This window comes from Cervus canadensis, chromosome 2 (assembly GCF_019320065.1).
Source record: "Cervus canadensis isolate Bull #8, Minnesota chromosome 2, ASM1932006v1, whole genome shotgun sequence".
In the NCBI taxonomy this organism is placed as follows: Eukaryota; Metazoa; Chordata; class Mammalia; order Artiodactyla; family Cervidae; genus Cervus; species Cervus canadensis.
In genome coordinates, this window is record NC_057387.1 from 6,722,377 (window position 1) to 6,734,737 (window position 12,361).

The following is a 12,361-nucleotide window of genomic DNA, read 5'->3' on the forward strand; positions in this document are numbered from 1 at the left end:
TGGTGCCCACCACCCCTCACTCTCCCCGGCCCTCACACAGCTTCACTGTGGCCCCGGCCCAGGCTGCACATTCCTGAAGGGCATGTCTTCCATTTGTATGCATCCACTCCCAAACTTCCAAACCAGGCTTCCCTGGTGGCTCAGAGGGTAAAGAATCTGCCTGCAATGCAGGAGACCTGGGTTTAATCCCTGGGTTGGGAAGATCCCCTGCAGAAGGGAACGGCAATCCACGCCAGCATTTTTACATGGAAAACCCCATGGACAGAGGAGATTGGCAGGCTACAGTCCACGGGGTCACAACAACTGAGAGACTAGCACTTTGAACACACCCCCAAACACTGACGAAGCACCTTCTACGTGCCACACACCACTTCTCCTGAAATCCCTACACACAGGGTTCTCCGCTGGACCTCTGGCCTCAAAAAAGGCTGAACAAAACAATCAATCATAATTTCATACTGGAACCGCTTGGTAATGAAGCTCATGAGGAGATGAACACAGCCTGAGTAAATAAAACCCAGTGGATAAACAGCAAGCCTCCGTGTTACCATTCACATTTCCTTTTTCACCACCAAACATACGACCTTGCTCCTCAGAGACAGTACACAGGCTTTCGTTTTACCACACTTTCCTTCACACCTTTAAAGAAGTGTGAATCCTTCAAATACTGTAAGAATAAAATAGTCAAGAGGAAAGACAGGGAAGACCCAGCACCCGAGGAAGACAGCAGGATCATAAACCTAAGAGAAGACTCAGGTCCTTTCGGCTCTTCATTTCTATGATGCCCTGAACAAGAACACTGCCAAATGAGAGCCAGGCTTTCTTTCATTACAACTGGCGGAAATGTCACCTTACAACTCTGAGAGGACATGCCCAAGTCTCAGTCAGGAAAAGAACTCACTGGAAAATACGAGAACAGGAATTGGGAAGACAGAATGCAGAAAATCCAAATCTTAACACAACATTTAGGTGCTGGTAAGGGTCAGGAAGCAACAGTTAGAACTGCACATGAAACAACAGACTGGTTCCAAATTGGAAAAGGAGTATGTCAAGGCTGTATATTGTTACCCTGCTTATTTGACTTATATGCAGAGTACATCATGAGAAATGCTGGGCTGGATGAAGCACAAACTGAAATCAAGATTGCCAGGGAAATATCAATAACCTTAGATATGCAGATGATACCACCCTTATATCAGAAAGCAAAGAGGAAATGAAGAGCCTCTTGATGAAAGTGAAAGAGGAGAGTGAAAAAGTTGGCTTAAAGCTCAACATTCAGAAAACTAAGATCATGGCATCCGGTCCCATCACTTCATGGCAAATAGATGGGGAAACAGTACAAACAGTGACAGACTTCATTTGGGGGGGGTGGGGCTCCAAAATCACTGGAGATGGTGACTGCAGCCATGAAATTAAAAGATGCTTGCTCCTTGGAAGAAAAGTTATGACCAAACTAGATAGCTTATTAAAAAGCAGAGACATTAATTTGCCAACAAAGGTCCTTCTAATCAAAGCTATGGTTTTTCCAGTGGTCATGTATGGATGTGAAAGTTGGACTATAAAGAAAGCTGAGCGCCAAAGAATTGATGCTTTTGAACTGTGGTGTTGGAGAAGACTCTTGAGAGTCCCTTGAACCACAAGAAGATCCAACAAGTCCATCCTAAAGAAAATCAGTCCTGAATTCATTGGAAGGACTGATGTTGAAGCTGAAACCAATACTTTGGCCACCTGATGTGAAGAACTGACTCATTTAAAAAGACCCTGATGCTGGGAAAGATTGAGGGCAGGAGGAGAAGGGGCCGACAGAGGATGAGATGGTTGGATGGCATCACCGATGTGATGGACAAGAATCTGAATAGGCTCCGAGAGTTGGTGATGGACAGGGAGGCCTGGCATGCTGCAGTCCATGGGATCGCAAAGAGTTGGACACGACTGAGCGACTAAACTGAACTGAATGGTCCCTCAACCTCCATATTCACACAACCAACTCTAAAGACTGTCTTACATCAATGAAGACATTCTTATCCCATTTACCCTTTAATCCAATAGTCTGATTCACTTAGGTATTCTGACAATGGCTTGCTTATTTTCAGTTCAGTTCGGTTCAGTCGCTCATTCATGTCCGACTCTTTGCGACCCCATGAACCACAGCACGCCAGGCCTCCCTGTCCATCACCAACTCCCAGAGTCCATCCAAACCCATGTCCATCGAGTTGATGATGATGGCATCCAACCATCTCATCCTCTGTCGTCCCCTTCTCCTCCTGCCCTCAATCTTTCCCAGCATCAGGGTCTTTTCCAATGAGTCAGCTCTTCGAATTAGGTGGCAAAATACTGAAGTTTCAGCTTCACCATCAGTCCTTCCAATGAACACCCAGGACTGATCTCCTTTAGGATGGACTGGTTGGATCTCCTTGCAGTCCAAGAGATTCTCAAGAGTCTTCTCCAACACCACAGTTCAACAGCATCAATTCTTCAGCGCTCAGCTTTCTTTATAGTCCAACTCTCACATCTATACTTGACCACTGGAAAAAACCATTGCCTTGACTAGATGGACCTTTGTTGGCAAAGTAATGTCTCTGCTTTTTAATGTGCTGTCTAGGTTGGTCATAACTTTCCTCCCAAGGAGTAAGCATCTTTTAATTTCATGGCTGCAATCACCATCTGCAGTGATTTTGGAGCCCAGAAAAATAAAGTCAGCTACTGTTTCCACTGTTTCCCCATCTATCTGCCATGAAGTGATAGGACCAGATGCCATGATCTTAGTTTTCTGAATGTTGAGTTTTAAGCCAACTTTTTCACTCTCCTCTCTCACTTTCATCAAGAGGCTCTTTAGTTCTTCTTCACTTTCTGCCATAAGGGTGGTGTCATCTGTACCCTTTTTATTTAGAACCGACTACGTTCCTTGCTTACTTTTTATTTAGAACCAATTACGTCCCTGGCCCTGGTACGTACCTACACTACACTACACTACACAGACACATTATGAAACATATTGTTGCTCTCAAGTAGCTGACAATCTAGTGGTAAAGATAAAGCTATCACACAAAAATTCAATCCAAGAATAAGAGCTTACCAGTGTAAATGAAATAGTATTGCATGAATGAGATGAATACGGGCTGGAGTGGGTGGGAACAGATCATGGAAGAGTAGGAACATAGGAAGAAAAAAGGATGCAGAATGGCAACAGAGAAGATGAACAGCATTTCTAAACAAGAGGGCAGGTATGGATAAAGGAACTGCCAACTACTGTGGGCACTGCGGAAGCAAGAAAGGAGTTCAGATAAGCACCTGGCCTGCGTGAAGGAGAGGATGTGCACTGGAGACTGGAGGAGTGTGGAGTCTGGGAATGTATTTCTTTTAAAATCAGCAGAAGAGCTCATTCATGCCTTGTGCCAGGTACTGTGCTGGTGCTGGAGATGCTGGGAGGCAATGTGAACAGGACAGCAGTTTCAAGGACCCAGACATATGGCCTCACACAGAAACAGTAAGTCCACTGGCAATTAAGGGGCAGACTGATAATGCGCACGAGGTACTCACAGGCCAGTGAAGATGGGGCACCAACTTCATGCCGTTACGAAAAATAATAACATCGGTATTAGTATTACCAATACTGTTATTCTTAATGGCAGCTTCCGTTTACTGAACACCTACTGCATGCCAAGCACTACACTAAGTACTCATTTAATACTCGGAGAACCCATTAGTCACTACTCCTGCCTCTTTTCAACCAGAGAGGAAGCCAGTCTCACAGAGATCACAGAACTATTAATGGTGTTCAGAGAACAGCATCTCTCGTACTCCCTCTAGTACGAGACACAAGCGATTCCAAAGCAGACAAGCTGCCTAGCTCAATCGGGTAACACACACCCAAGTGACCCACTGGCTGAACAATCCAAGATAATGCTAGAAATCAAATCCAGTTTCTGTAAGCTCACTTTTTCAGGACTGAATGCCTCAACTTGAATTCAAATACCTCTCCCAGGAGTTCAAAAAAAAAAGTGAAACTCCCTCAAAGCATTAATATCTCCCTCCTGCCTCTGCACTGTGTCTCTCCAGCCTCAACCCCGCCAAGGACAGCCCAAGGCTGCTGGCGAGACACTGTCTCAGACCTAGGAGCCCAGACCAAAGGTGAAGCGAACACTAGCAATCCTGCCAACCCACGGTACAGCTGTTCTGTGCTCCTTCTGATCCTCCATGAGATCATTTAATTAAAAAAAAAGGACTGTTTTCATTTCCAAGATTCCCTTTGGAACAGAGTACAAACCTTGAAAGGTTACAGGGAACTTTTCCACAGACACACAACTTACAACAGGGAAGGAGAAACCACAGTGCCCTTTGAGAAAGGTCTCAAAACAGAAAAGGGCACAGCCTGCACTGAAGGCTTTTCAATATGTGGGGGGCTCTTCTCAGTCAGAGAGAAGCTCCCAAACCAACCCAGGCCCCATGACCCAACGAGATGGCTCTCTGCCAAGCTGGGCAGAACAGTCTTGCAAAATGGTCGTGCGCAAGGGAATATACCACCTGAGGCTTTGGTTCTTTTACTGGTGAGGGAGAAGGCAAGGGAAAGTACAGGTGTCTAGGAAGGCGGTGATGAGCAGATGGGGAAATCATGTTTAATAAGCATATGGACAGGGAAAAGGGAGTCAGAGATGGGAAGCAGGGCAGATCCTTCTGGGATATTTATTTAAGGCTACGCATGGGAAACTGTGGGCAAAGTGTGTACATCTGACACTTGTTGAAGGGACAGGCCCGCATCTCTGCAGAGCCTGTGAGACGGGGCGGCCCTGGCAGCCGTGTCACACCCCGGTAAGTTGGCAGCTTTGCCTGGGATCTTCTGGCAAATACTTGCCAATAGCTCAAGGGGCAAGGTAATTTCTTAATTAAAAAGAAAGAAAGAAAGAAACATCCATCTAGAAATGGAAAATAAAGTAACAGAATCTATATTGTCAGGAGTAGGGATCACGAGAAAAGAAGGGTCCCAGGCTTCGGGCAATCGATCAGGAAGAAACAGAAAATATCTGGCTTGATTTCCAAAAAGTGTCCCTTTTCCCTGGCCCCTCTGAAATCAGAAGGGATTCTTTAGGCAATTGTCAGGGAGGCAAACAGACAATCCGACTAAATTATTCAGATGGCAGCCAGAAGATCTAAGTCTTTGAGCTGCTATTTGGCAAAACAGACACAGTTAGTAAATGGGGAAGAGAAAAGAAGACTACAGTTACCATGGGCACAAATTCTTGACTGCCCTCCTCCTCTGCTCTGGCCTGATTGCTTGTCTAGTTCCCTTTCTAGCCCTCAGGCCATTCCTACTTCTTCTCTTCTAGAAACTTTTCTGAAAGTCCACATTCCTATCAGCTACAAGTAGCTTGCGCTCTTTCCTTTAAGCCAGGGCTGTAAGACATACTCCAGTACAAAGTGGCCCAGAATCTTATCTCCCATCACCCCAGCTTACCTCTACTTCAGGACAGGAGAGCCTTTAAGTGTCTCCCTTAAGATAGTTCAAACAGACAGCCTATTGCTAAGTGGGATTTAATACAGGGGCTCTCAAGCGGCCTATCTTATAGAACAATCCAGGCTCCCAAGTTCAGCAGCTTTCCAACCATATCAGCTCCACCTCTCAGGCATTTAGGTATTTCCTTATAGTCTGGGCTTACCTTGTGGCTCAGCTGGCAAAGAATCTGCCTGCAATGCAGGAGACATGGGATGGATCCCTGGGTCAGGAAGATTCCTTAGAGAAAGGAAAGGCTACCCACTCCAGTATTCTAGCCTGGAAAATTCCACAGACTGTATAGTCCATGGGGTTGCAAAGTGTTGGACATGACTGAGCAACTTTCACTTTTCATTTTACAGTCTGACAGTCACTCTCCACCCCCACGCCCCACCAGTAACAGTTAAGAAAAACCTTTAATGGTTAGAACTTTCCTACAACATCCTGAGTGTCCTCCAAAGGTGGTGAGCTCTCTCATCACAGGAATTTCCCAGCAGAGCATACGGGCACACCCGTTAATCATCAGGGGTCAGAGTGGGACATTAAGAGGGTCTGGCTGCAATTAGGGGAATGGACCAGACCCCCTCAAGTCTCATCAAATCTGTATAAAGGGGGCAGGGGGGACATGCTCTGTCCTGCAAGAAGGTGGTAAGAAGCACATCCGGTCTCCTGCTGAGCATATAACTGAAAAATCAAAAACATACCAGATCCACCGAGAAATATGCAAAATCAACTAAGAAAAACAAAAAGTGCCCAGGTTGGTAAACCTGACTAGAACCAGATTAAATTACTTAAAAATCTATCTCTATATTTACATATGCCGAAATCAAAAGGGGGACGAGCCATTAGTGGAAGTACAGAGAAACAGATTTATAAGTATACATACATTGTGCATAGTGGCACGGACCAGAGATGGGCAACCCTGGCCCAAAGACACACTGCCAAAGCTGCAAGGCAGGAGACATCCTTTATGTCAGGGTGAAGGCTGTCATCAAGTCTCTTAGCCTGGTTCCCTAACACAAGCGTCACTTGTATTCCTTGCTGTGAATTTTTCATCTCCAATGGCCTTCTGCTACTTTTTCTACTTCAACTCCAACCTGCCACACAAGGTCTTATGCTATGCTCAAAAGACCTTCATTCCAACCAGCTAATCACCAAAACAAAACCACACATTCTCCTTGCAGAACCTCTCCTGATACTTTGCCCAATTCAACCATATCTCCAGTACTCTACTTTCTCACTAGAGTCTGAGACATATCCTGAAATATCCATGGAAAAGAGAATTCAAGTTGATGGTGCAGATCAACAGCTCCTAAACTTAAACATACATCAGAATCACCAAAGTTCAGTTCAGTTCAATCACTCACTGGTGTCTGTCTCTTTGTGATCCCATAGACTGCAGCACACCAGGCTTCCCTGTCCATCACCAACTCCCGGAGCCTACTCAAACTCATGTCCATCGAAACAGTGATGCCATCCAACCATCTCAGCCTCTGTCGTCCCCTTCTCCTCCTACCTTCAATCTTTCCCAGCATCAGGGTCTTTTCAAATGAGTCAGTTCCTTGCATCACGTGGCCAAAGTACTAGAGTTTCCGCTTCAGTAGCAGTCCTTCCAATTAACATCCAGGACTCATTTCCTTTAGGAGTGACTGGTTGGATCCCCTTGCTGTCCAAGGGGACTCTCAAGAGTCTTCTCCAATACCGCAGTTCAAAAGAATCAATTCTTCAGTGCTTAGCTTTAGTCGAACTCTCACATCCCTACATGATTACTGGAAAAACCATAGCTTTACCTAGAAAGACCTTTGTTGGCAAAGTAATGTCTCTGCTTTTTAATAAGCTGTCTAGGTTGGTCATAACTTTTCTTCCAAAGAGCAAGCGTCTTTTAATTTCATGGCTGCAGTCACCATCTGCAGTGATTTCGGAGCCCAAAAAAATAAAGTCTGTCACTGTTTAAATCAAAATCCCTAATCAAATCACTAATGATTATACAGAGGAAGTGAGAAATAGATTTAAGGGACTAGATCTGATAGACAGAGTGCCTGATGAACTATGGACGGAGGTTTGTGACACTGTACAGGAGACAGGGATCAAGACCATCCCCAAGAAAAAGAAATGCAAAAAAGCAAAATGGCTGTCTGAGGAGGGCTTACAAATAGCTGTGAAAAGAAGAGAAGCCAAAAGCAAAGGAGAAAAGGAAAGATATACCCATTTGAATGCAGAGTTTCAAAGAATAGCAAGGAGGAGATAAGAAAGCCCTCCTCAGTGATCAGTGCAAAGAAATAGAGGAAAACAACAGAATGGGAATGACTAGAGATCTCTTCAAGAAAATTAGAGATACCGAGGTAACATTTCAGGCAAAGATGGGTTCGATAAAGGACAGAAATGGTATGGACCTAACAGAAGCAGAAGATATTAAGAAGAGGTGGCAAGAATACACAGAAGAACTGTACAAAAAAGATATTCACGACCCAGGTAATCATAATAGTGTGATCATTCACCCAGAGCCAGACATCCTGGAATGTGAAGTCAAATGGGCCTTAGGAAGCATCACTAGGAACAAAGCTAGTAGAGGTGATGGAATTCCAATTGAGCTATTTCAAATCCTGAAAGATGATGCTGTCAAAGTGCTGCACTCAATATGCCAGCAAATTTGGAAAACTCAGCAGTGGCCACAGGACTGGAAAAGGTCAGTTTTCATTCCAATCCCAAAGAAAGGCAATGCCAAAGAATGCTCAAACTACCACACAATTGTACTCATCTCACATGCTAGCAAAGTAATGCTCAAAATTCTCCAAGCCAGGCTTCAACAATACATGAACCGTGAACTTCCAGATGTTCTAGCTAGATTTAGAAAAGGCAGAGGAACTAGAGATCAAATTACCAACTTCCACTGGTTCATCAAAAAAGCAAGAGAGTTCCAGAAAAACATCCACTTCTGCTTTATTGACTATGCCAAAGCCTTTGACTGTGTGGATCACAATAAACTGTGGAAAATTGTGAAAGAGATGGGAATACCAGACCAACTGACCTGCCTCCTGAGAAATCTGTATGCAGGACAAGAAGCAACAGTTAGACCTGGACATGGAACAACAGACTGGTTCCAAATAGGAAAAGGAGTACGTCAAGGCTGTATACTGTCACTGTGCTTATTTAACTTACATGCAGAGTATATCGTGAGAAATGCTGGGCAGGATGAAGCACAAGCTGGAATCAAGATTGCTGGGAGAAATATCAAAAACCTCAGATATGCAGATGACACCACCCTTATGGCAGAAAGCGAAGAAGAACTAAAGAGCCTTGTGATGAAAGTCAAAGAGGAGAGTGAAAAAGTTGGCTTAAAGCTCAACATTCAGAAAACAAAGATCATGGCATCCGGTCCTATCACTTCATGGCAAATAGATGGAGATACAGTGGAAACCGTGGCAGGCTTTATTTTTCTGGGCTCCAAAATCACTGCAGATGGTGATTGCAGCCATGAAATTAAAAGACGCTTACTCCTTGGAAGAAAAGTTATGACCAACCTAGACAGCATATTAAAAAGCAGAGACATTACTTTGCCAACAAAGGTCCATCTAGTCAAGGCTATGGTTTTTCCAGTGGTCATGAATGGATATGAGAGTTGGACTATAAAGAAACCTGAGTGCTGAAAAATTGATGCTTTTGAACTGTGGTGTTGGAGAAGACTGTTGAGAATCTCTTGGACTGCAAGGAGATCCAACCAGTCCATCCTAAAGGAGATCAGTCCTGGGTGTTCATTGGAAGGACTGAAACTCCAGTATTTTGCCACCTAATTCGAAGAGCTGACTCATTGGAAAAGACCCTGATGCTGGGAAAGATTGAGGGCAGGAGGAGAAGGGGACGACAGAGGATGAGACGGTTGGATGCCATCATCATCAACTCGATGGATATGGGTTTGGGTGGACTCTGGGAGTTGGTGATGGACAGGGAGGCCTGGCGTGCTGTGGTTCATGGGGTCGCAAAGAGTCGGACACAACTGAGTGACTGAACTGAACTGTTTCCACTGTTTCCCCATCTATTTGTCATGAAGTGATGGGACTGGATGCCATGATCTTAGTTTTCTCAATGTTGAATTTTAAGCCAACTTTTTCACTTTCCTCTTTGACTTTCATCACGAGGCTCTTTGGTCCTCTTTGCTTTCTGCCATAAGGGTGGTATCATATGCATATCTGAGGTTACTGATATTTCTCCTGGCAATCCTGATTTCAGCTTGTGCTTCATCCAGCCCAGTGTTTCTCATGATGTACTCTGCATGTAAGTTAAATAAACAGGGTGAAAATATACAGCCTTGACGTACTCCTTTTCCTATTTGGAACAAGCCTGTTGTTCCTTGCCCAGTTCTAACTGTTGCTTCCTGACCTGCATACAGATTTCTCACAAGGCAGGTCAGGTGGTCTGGTATTCCCATCTCTTGAAGAATTTTCCACAGTTTGTGGTGATCCACACAGTCAAAGGCTTTGGCATAGTCAATAAAGCAGAAATAGGTGTTTTTCTGGAACTCTCTTGCTTTTTTTGATGATCCAATGTAAGTTGGTAATTTGATCTCTGGTTCCTCTGCCTTTTCTAAATCCAGCTTGAACATCTCGAAGTTCATGGTTCATGTATTGTTGAAGCCTGGCTTGGAGAAGTTTGAGCATTACTTTGCTAGCGATCTAGAGATCTTTCCCATTCTAGAATCACCAAAAACGCTTGTTAAAACAGACTGCGGGTTCTCCACCCCAGAGTCTCTGGTTTAGTAGATTGTAGGTAGGGCCTGAGACTCTGCATTTCTTTTTTTTTTCTTCTTCTCTTGTTGCAGAGTGTCTTCCAATCACCAGATACTGAGCAAACTGGGAATGGAATGGGTTCCTCTGCCAGGCTTGCTTTCCCTCCTGACTCCGAAGCTGGCAGAATACAAGCCATTCTCCAGATGCGATCCTGGGAGGTTGAGACTCTGCATTTCTAACAGGTTTCCAGGTGAGGCTGCTGCTTGATGGTCTGGGGACTGCATGCTGAGAACCACTGGCTGAAGCCATTCAAGTAATCCAGGATACAGAGTTGGGAGACTGAAAAGCCTGTCACTGACTGAAAACCCCAAACGATGCCCTTAACAGGAGACAATCGCCCCCATCTGAGCAACAGTGCATTGTTGGTCAAACACCAAGCCAGGATTTATGCAAGCAACCTGGGTAATGCTGAGGCTAAATAAATGTTCAACTATGAAAGCAGCTATTATTATTCTCATTATTAAAATTAGTAGGCCAATTTTAATTCATCAGATGGATCAAGAGTGAGTCAGTGACAAACATACAGAGGTCAATTACAGGATCAACCTGAGCTCAACTCTCTCTTGCCCCCAGGCCTCTCTAAGCCGGGAGGAAGAGGAAGGGAATTCAGCCAGCTATCTGGGACACAGCAGCAAGAATTCCTGGAATCCCTTATCTTCCTCTGCCAGCCTAAACACAACTCCTCCAGCAAGTCCGTAAATCAGTGAACACATACAAAGAGCCTGGGGGACTAGAGGAATCTTGTCCCACTGTACCTCCACACCCAGCCAGCAGCAGGCGGCTGGTGGACAGAACCTGGTAATGGCAAGATCTACAGGATGCGGAGAGGAAACACAGAGAAGTAAGCCGGGTGGCTGCCCCCACCAGGCCTGTGCATTACAGTGCATTAAGCAGAAAGCACTCTCAGGCACGAAAAGACTCCCAGGAAAAGAATACTCAGAAAAAAGTCATGAAAAACTCTACCCAGGAAGGAAGCAAGTTAGTAAGCTGAAGTAGAGGACAGGAGACTGAAAGATTCTCAGAGCAGTGCCCGTCACTTAGAAAGTGAGGAGTACTTTCCAATCTAAGGGCTTCATGAAAGCATCCGTGGTACGGGCACACTGAAGCGCTAAAAGAAACAAACTGAAGCCGAGAGAAAAGCTGATTCACCTAACGCTGATGTGGGCAAGTTCAGTTACAGGGTAGTCGTAGACGGTTTTGGCAGGGGAACAACTGCTGGACTGTGGGGTCCAACAACTGCCCTGACGCAGGGCCCCTCCTCATTAAGGACTCCAGAAAAGCAGCATAATGGGCACTCCTTGCTTCTGGAAACAGATGCTGCTTTCAAAAACCTCCACTGTGCTCACCCTAATATCTCACCCCTTTTCCACTACCCTCCCCACAACACCAAAATTCTACCAACTCCTGATGTTCTCAGAAAATATGTGTTCAGAAGAGACAGAAACCCTGGGAGAGGGCAGAGGGTGGGGTGGGCAGAATCCATTCCAGCAGAAGACAGATGAAACTCCAGATGTTAGCCTGGGCTTCCCTGATGACTCAGATGGTAAAGAAACTGCCTGCAATGTAGGAGATGTGGGTTTGATCCCTAAGTCGGGAAGATCCCCTGAAGAAGAGAATGGCTATCCACCCCAGTATTCTTGCCTGGAGAAGCCCATGGACAGAGGAACCTCGTGGGCTACACTCCATGGGGAACCAAAGAGTTGGACTCGACTGAGCAAGTTAACACTAGCCTGGGGAGATGGGGGAGCCAAATATGTGCAGGGCTACCACAGGAAAGAGATGAAGCATATTGTATGTGGAGCTGAGGAGCAAGGTGAGAGGGTGAGGCTGGTACTGTAAACGTTACCTGGTTTTTGCAATGCCAACTACAAGAATTAAAACTCTGCAAAACCTCATTGACTGCCAGCTTACAGACCCAGATTGTAAACCATTAAACTCCTTACTAGCCACGTCCTGGAAGGCCCCTCCATGACCTGGGCCTGCCTCTCTCTCCAATCACAAGTCACGTCGCTCTCGCCCACGACACTCTATGTGACATTTCTTTGTGTTGCCGGAAGAGGCTAAGCTCATTTTTGCCTCTCAGTCTTTC

General features: G+C 45.2%; 1 protein-coding gene and 1 non-coding gene across 3 annotated transcripts in view; both read right to left on the reverse strand.

Moving 5' to 3' along the window:
* The window catches only part of C2H1orf226 (chromosome 2 C1orf226 homolog), a 343,732-nt gene that overhangs the window by 210,013 nt on the left and 121,358 nt on the right, over positions 1 to 12,361 (reverse strand). The gene's annotated exons all lie outside the window — the stretch shown is intronic.
* Positions 10,294 to 10,433, reverse strand: LOC122437518. Its single transcript, XR_006268330.1, has one exon. It is a non-coding gene; the product is annotated as a small nucleolar RNA SNORA7 (small nucleolar RNA).